This window comes from Bufo gargarizans, chromosome 7, assembly GCF_014858855.1.
Source record: "Bufo gargarizans isolate SCDJY-AF-19 chromosome 7, ASM1485885v1, whole genome shotgun sequence".
NCBI lineage: Eukaryota > Metazoa > Chordata > Amphibia > Anura > Bufonidae > Bufo > Bufo gargarizans.
The window spans coordinates 177,197,264-177,213,435 of NC_058086.1; the positions used below are offsets into that span (position 1 = coordinate 177,197,264).

A 16,172-nucleotide genomic window follows, 5' to 3' on the forward strand; every position below is an offset into this window, starting at 1 on the left:
ATCTGCCCCGTTGTATGCTTAAGATTGCATATATTTAATTACATGTTCTAAAGTGAAGCTTAAAGTGAGTATGTCACCAGCGACCTCCCTCTCCACCTTTTTGCATAAACACATAACTATAGTTCACTTGATGAAACCTCAGTTTTTCTTTTGTTGATCAGAGGCTTCATTCCGAAGTTAAGAAACATTTTTCTAATCTGTAAATTAGGGCGTCACAGTTGCTCCTGTTGCACTCAACCTTCCCTTCTTTCCCCTCGCTGCTCCGACACTACATAGCCCTGACAATCAAAGCAGGGAGGGAAAGGCTGACTACAGAAAGGAGAGGAGCTTGGGTGCAACGAGAGCAACGGTGACACCTTATTTGCAGCAAATCAACTAATTTACAGATTATGAAAAAGTATCATAACTCAGGAATGGAGCCCCAGATCAATAAAATAAAAACAGTATAATCAGGTGAACCATAGCTATGTATCTATGCAAAATTGGATAGGAAGGTAGGTATTCTATTTCCTTAACATGATTATGGGGGCAACCATTTTGCGTGCATTGTTCCTAATAGCTACCGTGAGCCATAGACACAATGGACTGGACTGGACCTCATTGACTTCTGTGAGAGACTTTTGTAGGCATGCTCTGTGAACTGTGCAGAGGTCAGGAGGGAGCAAATAAGCTGTGATATCAGCCGTTGTTAATGGTGGATCCTTTGTTATCTACATGTGTATGTATAGGTGATATCTGTCATTCAAATACTGTCTGTGATGATAGGGGGGATCTGTACAGACAAATAAGTAATTCCTATTAGGGCTAGAGGCCAATGCAACTAGAGGATTTTAGGATTTTTTTAAGTATAGATAGAGACATGGAAAATTAAAAATAACCACTAGTGTTGATCGAGCACCAAAGTGAAAGGGCTGCTAAAAATTACAAGGAACCGCCACTCCAATACACCCTTTATTACACATAAAGGAGGGCATCATGAACCCGTAAAAAATTATGATTAATGGTCTGCTGGTGACCCTCTAAAACATTACGGGCAAGGGCCTGCTGCTGAGCTGACCGTCTAAAACATTAGGTGTGAGGGTCTGCTGCAGAGATGACTCTCTAAAACATTAGGGGCGAGTGCGTGCAGCTGATCTGAGCATAGAAAAAATTATGGGCGAGTTCCTGCTGCTGAGCTGACCATTGAAAAAATTATGGGCGAGTGCCTGCTGCTTAGCTAACCATTGAAAAAAATATGGTCAAGGGCCTGCTGGTAAGCTGACCCTCAAAAACATTATATGCAAGGGCCTGATGGTGAGCTGACCCTCTAAAAGATTGTAGGTGAGGGCCTGCTTGTGAGCTGACTCTATAAAATATTATGGTTGAGGGCCTGTTGGTAAGCTGACCCTCAAAAACATTATATGCAAGGGCCTGCAGGTGAACTGACCCCCTAAAAGATTGTAGGTGAGGACCTGCTGGCAAGCTGACCCTCTAAAACATTGCATGTGAGGGCCTGCAGGTGAGCTGACCCTCTAAAAGATTGTAGGTGAGGGCCTGCTGATGAGCTGACCTTCTAAAACACTATATGCGAGGGCCTGCAGGTGAGCTGACCATCGAAAAGATTGTAGGTGAGGGCCTGCTGGTGACCTGACCCTCTAAAACATTATATGCGAGGGCAGCAGCAGTTAATATAAAATTACAGGGAATGTCACAGGTATTTTGTATGTGGAAACGTTACATAGGAGAAATACCACAGACAATGTCAATGTTGTCACCAGCGGCTAACAAAAGATTACAGGGAATGTTGCAGGTATTTGGGATGTGGAATCGTTACACAGGAGAAAAACTACAGATAATGTCGCTGATGTCAGCAGCTGCTAATATAAAATTACAGGGAATGTCACAGGTATTTGGGATGTGAAAACGTGTACTACAGTGTTCGTTTTAGGACATGGTCAGATATCATAGTCAAGTATTAAAATAATGGCAGTATGACACCTGACCCTGACACCTGACTCTGACACCTGACCCTGACACCTGACCCTGACAGGTATTTGGGATGTGGAAACGTTACACAGGAGAAATACTGCAGATAATAATGCCGATGTCAGCAGCGGCTAATATAAAATTACAGGGAATGTCACAGCGATGTGGAAACGTTACACAGGAGATGTACCCCAGGTAATGTCACTGTCCGCAGCGGACACTGTCTACGGAAAAAGTACACTGGATGTCACTGATATTTTTTTTTGATGTGCACACATTACACAGGAGATGTAGTGCAGCTAATGTCACTGTACGCAGCAGACACCGTCTACGGAAAAAGTACACTGGATTTTACAGATGTTTTTGGGATGCGCACATGTAACACAGGAGATGTAGCGCAGATAATGTCGCTGTCTGTAGTGGCCTAACTATGGCACGCTATTTAGCGCAGGTTGCGCTAAAAATAGATATTGCTGCCACACACAACAGTCCTTAACCGCTTGCAGTCACACTCACGCCGAAAAGCGTAAGTGCGGCGGCTCTCTCAGGTCACACTAACGCCGAAAGGCGTCATCTCGTGAGACCCGAGATTTCCTGTGACGCGCTGCTCGGAAGTTATACTACAGCCTGCCAGCGATGATCATTCGCTGGCAGGCTGTAGATGTTAAAATAATCACATCAGAAAGGTACATCAGACGCTGTTTTGTTAACAGCGTCTGATATACCTGCTACCTGGTCCTCTGGTGGTCCCTGTTGCTTGGATCGACCACCAGAGGACACAGGCAGCTCTGTAAGTAGCACCAATCACCACACTACACTACACCCCCCCTGTCACTTATTAACCCCTGAACACCCCATATAGACTCCCTGATCACCCCCCTGTCATTGATCACCCCCTGTAAGGCTCCATTCAGACGTCCACGGATCCGCAAAACACGAACACCGGCAATGTGCTTTCCGCATTTTGCGGATCTTCACATTGCCAGAACTATATAGAAAATGCCTTTTCTTGTTTGCAATTGCGGACAAGAATAGGACATGTCCTATATTTTTGCGGAACGGAAGTATGGACCCGGAAGTGCAGATCCGCAGTTCCGGATTCGAGCGGGACAAAGTCTGTCCCCATAGAAATGAATGGGTCCGCAATTCCGTTCCGCAAAATGGGGCCTAAGCGTCCCTTATCACCGCCAGTTAGTTAGCTACTTTTTGCCACAAGTTAGCGGAAATAGATTTAAAAAAAATAAAAAATAAAAAATTTCTTACAAATTCCACTAACTTGTGCAAAAAAATAAAATCTTACATGAACTCACCATACCCCTCACGGAATCCAAATGCATAAAAATGCCCTGTGAAATCCTAAAGGTACTCATTGGAATTTGGGCCCCTTTGCGCATCTTGGCTGCAAAACAGTGTCAGACATGTGGTATTGCCATACTCAGAAGAAGTAGGGCAATGTGTTTTGGGGTGTATTTTTACATATACCCATGCTAGGTGAGAGAAATATCTATGTAAATTGACAACTTTGTATATAAAAATGGAAAAAGTTGTCATTTACAGAGATATTTTTCATATGTGTGAAAAGACACCCCAAAACACATTGCCCTACTTCTCCTGAGTGCGGCAATACCGCATGTGTGACACTTTTTTGCAGCCTAGGTGCGCAAAGGGGCCCAAATTCCATGAGTACCTTTTAGGAGGGCATTTTTAGACATTTGGATTCCAGACTTCTTCTCACGCTTTAGAGCCCCTAAAATACTAGGGCATTATAAATACCCCACAAGTGACCCCATTTTGGAAAGAAGACACCCCAAGGTATTCCGTGAGGGGCATGGCGAGTTCATGTAAAATTTTATTTTTTGTCACAAGTTAGTGGAATATGAGACTTTGTAAGGAAAAAAATAATAATAATAAACTTGTGCCAAAAAAAAAAAAAACTTCTATGAACTCGCCATGCCCCTCACTGAATACCTTGGGGTGTCTTCTTTTTCAAAATGGGGTTTTTATACTGCCCATAGGGGCCCTAAAGCGTGAGAAGTAGTTTAGAATCCAAATGCGTAAAAATGTCCTGTGAAATCCTAAAGGTACTCATTGGAATTTGGGTCCGTTTGCGCACCTAGGCTGCAAAAAAGTGTCACACATGTGGTATCGCCGTACTAAGGAAAAGTAGGGCAATGTGTTTTGGGGTGTATTTTTACATATACCCATACTGTGTGTGAGAAATATCTCTGTAAATGACAACTTTAAAAAAAAATGTATACAAAGTTGTCAATTAACTGAGATATTTCTCTCACCCAGCATGGGTATATGTAAAAATACACCCTAAAACACATTGCCCTACTTCTAGGGCAAAATGCCAGAACTGTAAACACTCCCCACAAATGACCCCATTTCGGAAAGTAGACACCCCAAGGTATTCACTGAGGGGCATAGTGAGTCCGTGGAGATTTTTATTTTTTTTTGCCAGAAGTTAGCAGAAATGAAAACTTTATTTAATATTTTTTTTCCTCAGAAAGTGTAATTTTCCCGCTAACTTGTGAAAAAAAATTAAATCATACATGAACTCACCATGCCCCTCCGCGAATACTTTGGGGTGTCTTCTTTCTAAAATGGGGTCATTTGGGTGGTATTTATACTATTCTGGCACCTACCCTAGCACCTCAAGAAACGTGACAGGTGCTCAGAAAGTCAGAGCTGCTTCAAAATGCGGAAATTCTAATTTTTGTACAATAGTTTGTAAATGCTATAACTTTTGCGCAAACCAATAAATATACACTTATTGATTTTTGTTTTTATCAAAGACATGTAGCACAATAAATTCTGACACAAACTTGTATAGAAATGTAATTATATTTGAACAATTTTACCAGAAAAAGTTAAAAATACACTTTTTTTGAGAAAATTGTGGTTTATTTTGATTAATATCAGAAAAACGAAAACTCTCAGCAGCAATCAAATACCACCAAAAGAAAGCTGTATTTGTTAGAAGAAAAGGAGATAAAATTTATTTGGGTGCCAAGTTGCATGACCGAGCAATAAACCGTTAAAATTGTGAAGTGCCGATTTGTAAAAAAGTGTCTGGTCACTAGGGGGGTATAAACCTGTGGTTCTTAAGTGGTTAAAAGGACTTTTGGGTCTGTAAAGTTTTAGCAATTTAGCACAGGTTGCGCTAAAAATATACATTTTTGCTGCCACACACAACAATAGTCCTTAAAAGGACTTTTGGGTCTCTGACAAGTTTTTCTACTTAAAAAAATTATAATTCACTCCCTACACTATCTTTCCCTTCTTCAGCACAGCTCTCCCTGACTAACACTGAGCCGAACATGTGTCATCGGGTGTTATATAGCACCCGATGGTGTGTTCCGGCCAGCCAATCAATGTAATGCCAGTAACCAAAATGGCTACGGCATTACAGTGAAGGGCAGTACGTACCTGCATGTTTATTGGCTTCATAGCAGCCAACAATGTGCGGGAAGGAGACTCGAGCATTGCGCTCGAGCAGATGCAGCATTCGGCCGAATACCGCTATGCGCTGAGCACCACTAATAACCACCAATAATTATTTAATAATATGCTTAACATAAAACCTTGATTTAAACAATAGGTCATTTTTTTAATGACACACTCCCTTTAACTTGTGGAGGACACTGGTTTTGTACCAAACGGAGCAACGTCGGAGAAAAATTTTATTTTTAAAATTCATGCATATGTGAAAACTTGCCAAAAAGTAAAGCACCTACTCAAAAGAGAACAAATAAAGGCTCTGTCTATGTCAGACTGAGGGTATAAAGGTGGGTAGATGTTTTGTAGATAATGGTATTCTGAAGACCTGTTCTCTTTAATATTTCAGTTTTATTACTATAAACATCTAGAGAGCAGAAACAATTGATCCATATCTTTCTCTGATCATACCTAACAAGATCACAACAGGCTACCTTCTGAGTCTGATTTATGGCCCTGTAAATCAAGTTTAATCAATGCTAGAAATTCAACACAGCTTGATGTTTAGTTGGCAAACAGGCAAGTAAGGAGTGCAAGTACCTCTTCTAAGAACTCAGTGATATAGACAAGATAACAGAATGGGGATTGGGACCAGTTTATGGCATTACTGCCGGGATATGGCCGGACAAAAAAAGCTGCGAGGACTATTTTTTATCTTACTGAATCCCAGCACTAGTTTCTCCTTCTACCTCCATGCAACAGATAACCGCTGATAAAGGTCATACGTGATTCGAAACGACTCTGGATCTTCATTAGTGGCGAATGAATATTTACACTTACCTGGATATACCTTGTTTTGTAATTATTTAATATATCAGACTTAATAAAGCTAATGTTGAATGAAGCATTCAAAACAGAATTCAGTCTGACGTTTAGGAAAACTTTGATCCTAAAGGAATCAGATTTTTCTTGCGCTTTGTGGTAATAAATCAGGTTTTCCTCAAATGGCAGCTGCACGCATTAAAAAGCTAAATTAAGTATAGAGGAGACAAACCCGAGAACGCAAGATAACCCATAATGCCATGCAGCCAGCCATTCCGCAGATAGCCATCCCCTGTGATGTCACAGCCCTATAAAACCCTCATTCCATGCGGTCTCCGCCATTGTCCTGTGAGCTGAGCATAGAGAGAGATGTGGCAAGCGCTCATACACTAGTGACAGTGTTGCTGAAAATGATTAATAGAAAAATATTTGAGAGGGAGAGGGCAGGAAGACTGCAGAGAGATTGCAGGGAGACTACAGGGAGAGTGCAGGGAGAGGGCAGGGAGACTTATTCGGTGTCAATTTTATTTATTTATTCCAACATTTACTTATTCCTACATCAGCTATAAACTAAGATTTGTAATTCAATATCAATAAGATGGAAGCCTTTATTATTCCAGTGCCAGCGTGCCAGCCAATACCATCCAGCCTACATCCCTTAGGGGGTCCAGGTCTTAATGATAGCCATCCTAATCTTTTTCTGGCTTTACTTCTTCAAAATCATTCTTCAAAGTCTCCATGTCATAGAAAAGTCAGCAAGATGCAGAGAGAGGAGCTGGATGTTCCTTATTACATATTCTCATTGATATAAGATGATGTGGAAAAGGAGGAAAAACATATAGCAGAAAAAGGGCTCCTACCTGTAGGGCAGGAAAGTGCTGTGGTTGGAGAAGTGGGTATGCCAGAGCTGATTAATTAGGCAAGCTGATTAGGCAAAAAAAAGCAATAATATGCATGTTGTCCTCAGCCTAACCAGCTAAACCCCATACCAGCAACAGTCCTGTTTAAAAGTGCCACACTGCCATTTACAATAAAGAAGGACTATACAATGCAATCTTCATTTTTAAATAAAAGGCCGCTGCAGGCTTATTAGTTGCACGGTTCTTCACTGTAGGATGACCACAACCTACCCACACTACAGCCGCTCCATGTGGCCATACCCTAAGGCAGAGTGGCCTGGGTATACCTGATTTATAATGATTCGAGACAAATTTCTTGGTAAACTTCGGTAAAGTTGCCAAATCGATTTGTTCAAAACTTTGCCCATCTCTAAATAAAGCATTAAAAAATCTATTCAGTGGAAAGTGCCATAGAGTCTTCAGGATATACTGGTGCCAGAAATAGGCTGGATCCTCACCGGGTCACATTATAGTCAATGGGGCCTGGCGGTGCTCCAGCCCTTTCTGGCTATGCCGGATACAATAAACAGCCTGCCAGAAGATTTTAACACAAGTGTGAAACTAGACACTTTGACACGAATTTTAGAGGTGACAGGCTCCCTTTAAAGGTTATACTTATAAATAAGCATTTATCAGTTATCCATTGACTAGTAGGATGGAGGAGTCCTTCCCCTATTCGGTCTCTTGTGGGTGACTGAGGTAAGGTGAAGTTGCATGACCAATAAGGGATGAACAAAGACTGGCATGACAGCAATTGGTTCTGTATTACCTTAAAATTGCCCATATCAAAGTGATCAAAGTTCAGATGTCGGCGGAACCAGCAGACTATCTTATGTATATGGAGGTGTGCTGACCCTTCCCACACAGATGAGCCTGAACACTCAAGATACTTTGTTCTCACAGGAGATAACCTGCCATCAGAGGTGTCTGTCTGTATGCATGTATATGAGGATTTGGGAGGAATAGCTGATAGATATTGAAGGTGTATGACCACCATTTGGCTTATATTCAACATCTTCCCACTGTGGGAGAAGGGTTACTTACAGGAGTAAAAACTATGACTTTGGTCTTCCCTGTTAGCAATTGGTGATAATAGCAGTTCATTAGATTGCATTATAAATAACCTAAAGCATCTCATATACTTGATTTTTGTATGCCTTTCCCTTATACTCATTCAGTAAGAGGAAACTGAATGAAAATAAAAAAAATAATTGGAAAACGGTAAATTTTTCTGTCTTTTAGTTTGCCCTGGAGATAAGCAGTGCAACATGTTTCTAGCAGCTGCTTATACTTCTGCTTAATCCTAATCACATGTTTAGCCATGACAAATGCGCATTTGTATACATCTATGGGCAGTTAGATGGGTATTATTATAATAACAAATCATCCCCCATATACTGGATGCACCTACTGATAGAGACAAGTTCAGCCCTTGCCTATCGCCAGCAGTTCCATGGAGTTTGCATGGAGTAGAAGTGTGTACATTCAAATAACACTCTATTAAAATGTGAGATAGGGGACGCTGTCCTCATTACCACTGGGACCCTTCTGATCATGAGGACAGGATCCCGCACCCCACATTTGAATGGAGTAGTATTCAAGTTTACTCAACTACCACTCTATACGAATGGGAGATACTGGACCCTGTTCTCGTGATCAATAGTGATGAGCGGGAGAGGCAATATTCGAATTTGCGATATTTCGCTAATATTTGGTGGAATATTTGTCATATATTCGTGAATTCGAAATTATTTTCTTGGTTGCAAAAAATAGCCAATGTAATATTCGTGTAATGCGTGCAAAATACAGGCGTGGGTCACTATAGCTACATTTTTCAAGCTGCTAGAAGTTTTCTGAGACTGGAGAAAATGGTTGGTACGGCAGAACATTACAATAGCTTTATATGCAGAAAGAGTGCTCCAATATATTCACGAATCACGATTGCAAAATCGGCAATAATGATGCGAATATTTTGGCGCAATACGTGCAACTTCACATTTTAACCGGTCTGACTACTTATTAGTGATTGGTGCACTAAGTATTGTTGTGAACTTGTGACATCACAGCACTATGTGTGTAGCATGTATGTATGGACAGCAGAATTATATCACTACACTATATCACTATCTAACCTACACTGACTATCTCCCACTAACTATCTGTATTAAATATATATATATATATATATATATATATATACATATACAGTACAGACCAAAAGTTTGGACACACCTTCTCATTCAAAGAGTTTTCTTTATTTTCATGACTATGAAAATTGTAGATTCACACTGAAGGCATCAAAACTATGAATTAACACATGTGGAATTATATACATAACAAAAAAGTGTGAAACAACTGAAAATATGTCATAATTTAGGTTCTTCAAAGTAGCCACCTTTTGCTTTGATTACTGCTTTGCACACTCTTGGCATTCTCTTGATGAGCTTCAAGAGGTAGTCACCTGAAATGGTTTTCACTTCACAGGTGTGCCTTGTCAGGTTTAATAAGTGGGATTTCTTGCCTTATAAATGGGGTTGGGACCATCAGTTGCGTGGTGGAGAAGTCAGGTGGATACACAGCTGATAGTCCTACTGAATAGACTGATAGAATTTTAATTATGGCAAGAAAAAAGCAGCTAAGTAAAGAAAACCGAGTGGCCATCATTACTTTAAGAAATGAAGGTCAGTCAGTCCGAAAAATTGGGAAAACTTTGAAAGTGTCCCCAAGTACAGTCACAAAATACATCATGCGCTACAAAGAAACTGGCTCACATGCGGACCGCCCCAGGAAAGGAAGACCAAGAGTCACCTCTGCTGCGGAGGATAAGTTCATCCGAGTCACCAGCCTCAGAAATAGCAGGTTAACAGCAGCTCAGATTAGAGACCAGGTCAATGCCACACAGAGTTGCAGTGTGCTTTGGTCTGATGAGTCCAAATTTTAGATCTTTGATTCCAACCACCGTGTCTTTGTGCGACGCAGAAAAGGTGAACGGATGGACTCTACATGCCTGGTTCCCACCGTGAAGCATGGAGGAGGAGGTGTGATTGTGTGGGGGTGCTTTGCTGGTGACACTGTTGGGGATTTATTCAAAATTGAAGGCATACTGAACCAGCATGGCTACCACAGCATCTTGCAGTGGCATGCTATTCCATCCGGTTTGCGTTTAGTTGGACCATCTTTTTTTTTCAACAGGACAATGACCCCAAACACACCTCCATGCTGTGTAAGGGCTATTTGACCATGAAGGAGAGTGATGGGGTGCTGCGCCAGATGACCTGGCCTCCACAGACCTGAACCCAATCGAGATGGTTTGGGGTGAGCTAGACCGCAGAGTGAAGGCAAAAGGGCCAACAAGTGCTAAGCATCTCTGGAAACTCCTTCAAGACTGTTGGAAGACCATTTCAGGTGACTACCTCTTGAAGCTCATCAAGAGAATGCCAAGAGTGTGCAAAGCAGTAATCAAAGCAAAAGGTGGCTACTTTGAAGAACCTAAAATATGACATATTTTCAGTTCTTTCACACTTTTTTGTTATGTATATAATTCCACATGTGTTAATTCATAGTTTTGATGCCTTCAGTGTGAATCTACAATTTTCATAGTCATGAAAATAAAGAAAACTCTTTGAATGAGAAGGTGTGTCCAAACTTTTGGTCTGTACTGTATATATATATATATATATATATATATAAGTTAACTAACTAACTATCTAATGTAATGACACATGAAAAGCAGAGAGCACAGCAATAACACTGCCGTCTCTCTCAGAACTGCAAAATACTGCATACAAGGGCTGCTGGGGAGGTTCTTATATAGTAAGGGGTAGGCAACTTTCCTAATAGTTGCTAGGGATGTTGCTAAGCTCAGACAAAGACATTGCAGCCTTCTCATTGTCCCACAAGCAAGAAGGGAGGTTACTGATGAAAAAAAATCTAGAATATTTGATAATTCAAATATATATCACTATATTCTAAATATTTGCAAATTCTCTAAGTGCCGATATTCGCGATTAATATTCGCTATTCGAATATTTACGCCCAACACTAATGATCAATAGGGGTCCAGAAGTCATACCCCCACCAAACTAACAATTTCCCTTTATATATCTTGTTTTTTAAAATAAATAAAAAAGGAAACATCACTAATGTCTGAAGCATTTAAAATTGTGCTCCTTAACGTATGACCATGGCTAGAATAACTGAGCACTAGAAGGACACTTACTTTACTATTACCATGGTTCAATTTGACCACCCATAGCAATGATGTAAAAATGCAGATATGAAAGAACAGAGATTGGGCAAAGAAGATTGCCTATTTATATACAGTAGAAGTAGACATGGGTACTTTCTCCATGCATTGATTAGCCTAGGTAAAGAAACAATCTTGTTCTGCAGATGCGCTCCTTGGCATCCAAATTACATATGTATTATTAGGATTCAATTATCTCAAGCATCAGTCGCATGCTAGAGATAAAAGCAGGCAAAGCCATTACTATAATTAATATATCCCTACTGGCCAATGATATTAAACAGGGAGAACGGCCTTATCAACATTGGTGGAGGTGTTCCTCAATGGATTGTATTAACTCCTATTGCAGCTGTACAGATGTGTCCCCATTACTTTTCTACAAATCTTCTTAAAGGGATTAGCCCATAATTAATGCAAAAAAATGAAAATCTGACATCATATAGTACATAACAATCTCTTTCTAACTAAGCTAGAACCAGCCCTGCACCTCACATGGGTCCAGAGATCTCCCCATTCATTGCTCTGCTAAATTTATATCAAGCTAGCAGCTCAATGGGAGTCTCTCCTGCTGCAGCTCAGGGGGCGTTTCCATTCCACTGTTAGATGGAACTGAGCATGTGCGGCCTTCTCAGGGAACCGGACAAAAAATAAGAAAAAGAACATGGAAGAAGTAGTGCTATACATTTTATTGACTAAATCAGTGGCTATACAAATTTTTTTATTACATGCGAATACAAAATATTCAGATCCAGGTGCTGGTTTAAAAACTGTAGAGTATTTTTCGTTGGACAACCCCTTTATTTACTCCAATTTATTATGATACAAATTCAATGACGTGCTAGCAAAAACCTTGACAGGCTACAAAGCACATCACAACCACTGGGTGACCGTTTATAGGCACATATACTGTAGTATCAAAAAACTCCTGTAAGAGTATCTAAAACTTTTTTGAACCCCTCATCTCAGGATATGTTGAGCCAAGGAGAATGTTAAGGAAGGACACATCTGTAGGTTGCTTGACGTGCAAGCAAAACTGTTAACAGGCTGCAACTCACATCATAACCATTGGGTGGACACATACAGGCACAAATATCATAAACCACTCTCAGTAAAGTATCACAGATGATCTTTCTGCCCCACTCAGAATATCTTAAGTGAAGGGGAAAATTAAAGAAGAACCCATCTGTAAGGTGTTTGAACACAATGAAGGCATAATATTCTAGTAATATTATATGTTTTAAGAACTGCTCTGATGGCCGAGTTGTTTCAGTGTTTTTTTTTTTTTTTTCTATGAGGTCTGCTCCAGTTTGTTTACTTATAGCAAGAATATAAGGAGAAAAACAAAATTTACACAGTTCCTCCTCATTTAAGAAGCTCTATACAAGAAGACTTTGAGGAATCATCTGTCGTTTTTCACTCTAGACTGATGGACTGGAGGTGTATAGGAAATGGGAAGAAAGACTTAATTTAGGCTTTTGGGCTTTTTATATATATATATTTTTTGCCTTCTTCTGGATCAACTTGTGGCATAACAGGCTGAACTGGATGGACAGATGTCTTTTTTCAGCCTTATAAACTATGTTACTATGGAACCCTGTGATTATTTTCTGAGACTGGATTTGCTTACAGTATATCAGTTACCGTATTTTTCGCCGTATAAGACGCACCGGCCTATAAGACGCACCTAGGTTTTTGAGGAGGAAAATAAGAAAAAAAATATTTTGAACCAAAAGGTGCACTTTTGGTGGGTTTTGAACTAATTGTGGTCTGTGGGTGACGCACTGTTATGGGGGATCTGTGGGTGACACTTATGGGGGATCTGTGGGTGACAGTTATGGGGGATCTGTGGGTGACTGTTATGGGGGATCTGTGGGTGACACTTATGGGGGATCTGTGGGTGACACTTATGGGGGATCTGTGGGTGACACTTATGGGGGATCTGTGGGTGACACTTATGGGGGATCTGTGGGTGACTGTTATGGGGGATCTGTGGGTGACTGTTATGGGGGATCTGTGGGTGACACTTATGGGGGATCTGTGGGTGACACTTATGGGGGATCTGTGGGTGACACTTATGGGGGATCTGTGGGTGACACTTATGGGGGATCTGTGGGTGACACTTTTGGGGGATCTGTGGGTGACACTTATGGGGGATCCTCTCTGGATGGCACTGTTATGAGGATGAGGATCTGTGAATGACAGTTATGGGGGGGATCTGTGGATGACACATACAGACGTGGACAAAATTGTTGGTACCCTTTGGTCAATGAAAGAAAAAGTCACAATGGTCACAGAAATAACTTTAATCTGACAAAAGTAATAATAAATTAAAATTCTATAAATGTTAACCAATGAAAGTCAGACATTGTTTTTCAACCATGCTTCAACAGAATTATGTAAAAAAATAAACTCATGAAACAGGCATGGACAAAAATGATGGTACCCCTAGAAAACACAGAACATAATGTGACCAAAGGGACATGTTAATTCAAGGTGTGTCCACTAATTAGCATCACAGGTGTCTACAACCTTGTAATCAGCCATTGGGCCTATATATATGGCTCCAGGTAATCACTGTGTTGTTTGGTGATATGGTGTGTACCACACTCGACATGGACCAGAGGAAGCAAAGGAAAGAGCTGTCTCAAGAGATCAGAAAGAAAATTATAGACAAGCATGTTAAAGGTAAAGGCTATAAGACCATCTCCAAGCAACTAGATGTTCCTGTGAGTACAGTTGCACATATTATTCATAAGTTTAAGATCCATGGGACTGTAGCCAACCTCCCTGGACGTGGCCGCAGGAGGAAAATTGATGACAAATCTAAGAGACGGATAATCCGAATGGTAACAAAAGAGCCTAGAAAGACTTCTAAAGAGATTCAAGGTGAACTTCATGCTCAAGGAACATCAGTGTCAGATCGCACCATCCGTCGTTGTTTGAGCCAAAGTGGACTACATGGGAGACGACCAAGGAGGACACCATTGTTGAAAACGAATCATAAAAAAGCAAGACTGGAATATGCCAAACTACATGTTGACAAGCCACAAAGCTTCTGGGAGAATGTCCTGTGGACAGATGAGACAAAAATCGAAGTTTTTGCCAAGGCACATCAGCTGTATGTTCACAGACGAAAAAATGAAGCATATCAAGAAAAGAACACTGTCCCTACTGTGAAACATGGAGGAGGCTCTGTTATGTTCTGGGGCTGCTTTGCTGCGTCTGGCACAGGGTGTCTTGAATCTGTGCAGGGTACAATGAAATCTCAAGACTATCAAGGAATTCTAGAGAGAAATGTACTAGCCAGTGTCAGAAAGCTTGGTCTCAGTCGCAGGTCATGGGTCTTGCAACAGGACAATGACCCAAAACACACCGCTAAAAACACCCAAGAATGGCTAAGAGGAAAAAATTGGACTATTCTAAAGTGGCCTTCTATGAGCCCTGACCTCAATCCTATTGAGCATCTTTGGAAGGAGCTGAAACATGCAGTCTGGAAAAGGCACCCTTCAAACCGGACACAACTGGAGCAGTTTGCTCATGAGGAGTGGGCCAAAATACCTGCTGAGAGGTGCAGATGTCTCATTGACAGTTACAGGAAGCGTTTGATTGCAGTGATTGCCTCAAAAGGTTGCGCAACAAAATATTAAGTTAGGGGTACCATCATTTTTGTCCATGCCTGTTTCATGAGTTTATTTTTTTACATAATTCTGTTGAAGCATGGTTGAAAAACAATGTCTGACTTTCATTGGTTAACATTTATAGAATTTTAATTTATTATTACTTTTGTCAGATTAAAGTTATTTCTGTGACCATTGTGACTTTTTCTTTCATTGACCAAAGGGTACCAACAATTTTGTCCACGTCTGTATATAGCATCTTATGCTGTCATCCACAGATCCCCTCCATAAGTGTCCCTGTAGTGAATGACCCTCAATACAGGGGGTGGGGGTCGCATCTGCTTTAATAATGACAGCGGGGCCCGTGCAGTGACTATTCTACTACACGGGCCCCGCTTACTGTATAATCATATCTCTCTAATAGTTAATTGTTGTATGCATGTAATCGCATAATGAGCGCTAATGAGCGCTGTGTATTACCGTACTTAAAACTAGCAGCGCTCGCCGTTCGGAGCAGAGAGGAGGCAGGAGGCAGGCCGGGAGGACGGGCGCTTGCAACGTGAGTCATACGTCACGCGCCTGCGCCGCCTGCTTCATTCATAAGTGGGCGGTGCAGGCGCGTGACGTATGACTCACGCTGCAAGTGCCCGTCCTCCTGGCCTGCCTCCTGCCTCCTCTCTGCTCCGAACGGCGAGCGCTGCTAGTTTTAAGTACGGTAATACACATCGCTCATTAGCGCTCATTATGCGATTACATGCATACAACAATTAACTATTAGAGAGATATGATTATACAGTAAGCGGGGCCCGTGTAGTAGAATAGTCACTGCACGGGCCCCGCTGTCATTATTAAAGCAGATGCCGCCCCCAGCCCCTCCTCCCTCACAGCTGATACACCCGCCGCGCGGCATCGCGGCGGGTGTATCATTGAAAACTGGGCAAAATCAGCTACATTCGCCGTATAAGACGCACTGCTATTTTCCCCCCACTTTTGGGGGGAAAAAAGTGCGTCTTATACGGCGAAAAATACGGTATGTCCAGCCGGTTGTCTTAAGCCTGAGCAGAAAATAATTTGGATATCAGCTGCTCTATCCACAACACCATAGCCTCAAATGGGTCAACACACTGGACCTGCTAACCTGCTGACTGAAGAAAATGCTGTAGTAGATGGTTCTTGTTCCAG

General features: G+C 41.3%; 1 protein-coding gene across 1 annotated transcript in view; it reads right to left on the minus strand.

Annotated features, from left to right (window-relative positions):
• DPYD (dihydropyrimidine dehydrogenase) overlaps positions 1–16,172 on the minus strand; it is a 1,350,396-nt gene that overhangs the window by 851,206 nt on the left and 483,018 nt on the right. The window lies entirely within an intron of this gene.